At 37.5% G+C, this 1,839-nt stretch overlaps 1 long non-coding RNA gene across 1 annotated transcript; it reads left to right on the forward strand.

Annotated features, from left to right (window-relative positions):
• The first annotated feature begins 6 nt into the window (after positions 1-6).
• Positions 7-1,185, forward strand: LOC122545295. The gene is made up of 2 exons (XR_006310527.1): positions 7-588; positions 728-1,185. It is a non-coding gene; the product is annotated as an uncharacterized LOC122545295 (long non-coding RNA).
• Positions 1,186-1,839: the final 654 nt, after the last annotated feature.

Genomic DNA, 1,839 nt, shown 5'->3' on the forward strand with positions numbered 1-1,839 from the left:
TGAAGCAATGTCCTGACTGTGATGTCACTTATATTGACGATTTGCCAAGCAATTAGTCACCAATACATAAAGACGAGAATCACATTTGAACTTTTATTCAGTGATGGCCACAATTTTCAACTAAAGTGCTGTCACAGCCTATATTTAAAATATAATGATATAATTAAAATGATCATTCGTAATAAGCATTCCTCAAATAATAATATCCTTAAATAATAGATTCAAAAAAATTTAAAACGTTCTGACATGGAAAATGAAGAAAGAACATGTGCAGTTAGTATTTGTAAATTCTTGCTGAGAGTCAATAATGCACTAATAGATACAGATGAGAGTCACACTTGAGAAATACCTGACTGCTTTATAAAGATGTAATGGTCTCTAATTATATGACTTGGATGCAGATAGATCGATCTGGATCAATAAACAATCTAAATGCGTTCTCTCGGCTTTATATTCATAGATTCAATAGATCGCACTTGGATTGAAGACTATGAGGATGATAACCGCAACATCTGGACAACTGCTTCCACGTTCATCACCTTGTTCTTCCTGAGTATTTTCTACAGCGCTGCCGTCACTCTGGTGAAGGTGAGAATAATCACATCTTTCTCACGCCAAGCAGCCCAATATGTTTTGTGAAACCTCTAAGTGTGCCATTGAATAAACATTAAATCTGAAAGTCCCTGATCATAAATATCTACGTCATTGCTTTATTTATCTTTTCCAGGTTAAGTGAATGAGTTGTGGACCCTTTGATTTTCCTGATCTGCTTATCAAGGTCTCTGAATTCCCAATCTACAATCTGTCCTGTTGCTGACTCTAACAGTGAGATTATTTCAGTTTATCAGCATGTAACTGAGACAATTATTGATGGATTTTACTTTGATATCTTTGCGATGTTTGTTGGTTGGAAGAATTTGTAGCTTCCCAATTGTTTGAAGCCCATTTGTTTTGTTTTTATTTGTTCCTTACTCAGAATGGTTGCCTACCCTTTCTGATGAGCCTTTGTATACCCTTTCTTGTGACTGTTACTGATGTACAGAAAATTCCCACCTCACAGCGAATGTGTTCTCATCTCAATGTGGCATCCAGCCATTATATTCACTTCTGTTAGCTTTTACATTAACTTTTTGGATAAAAATGCTTTCTGAAATCATTAATAAATCTCGAATGAATATGCACTAACCTTGAGTTTGCTTAATTCTTTCTTCAAGGCCAGTCAGTAATAATACATTTTCCCACATCCTAATCCTTTCCCAGCCAAATACTTTCAGTTGTTCTGTTTGGTTGTGTTTCATCCAGTCATTTAGTTTAATGCTGCGCTACCATGCAGCCCACTAATGTACATACATCTTTCACATGATATGCCTGATGGAACACTCCAGAGGCAGAATGATTCGAGAACATTTCCGCTTATGCTCAAAGGGTCACGTAATGATAAAATGAGAAGCCTCTAAAAGGCAGGCAACAGAGTTTGGAAGTTTACTCTACACTGTCTAAACTAAAAGTACTCCCAATGTCGGGACAGCCTGGGTTAGTAATGCATAACTCGCCACCTAAAGCGCCGAACGAAGCATGCATCAGCCAAAAATGTCAACGTTCAGTCAGGTATTCAGACACAACACGTGCACAATCCAAGGGCTATTGTCAGAACTGGAGTTTTTCTCACACATAAATCTCATGAGCACAATTCCTGGGATCTATTTGACACACCACACCTGTCAAATCCCAGGGAATGAGACTGAGATCTATCTAATACAGGGATATTACTGAACAGCAACCCTCAAAAATAATAAATCAGAGGTTGATGTTGATCAGGCAAGTCAGAGCTCATGAGTA

This window comes from Chiloscyllium plagiosum, unplaced genomic scaffold (genome assembly GCF_004010195.1).
Source record: "Chiloscyllium plagiosum isolate BGI_BamShark_2017 unplaced genomic scaffold, ASM401019v2 scaf_37147, whole genome shotgun sequence".
In the NCBI taxonomy this organism is placed as follows: Eukaryota; Metazoa; Chordata; class Chondrichthyes; order Orectolobiformes; family Hemiscylliidae; genus Chiloscyllium; species Chiloscyllium plagiosum.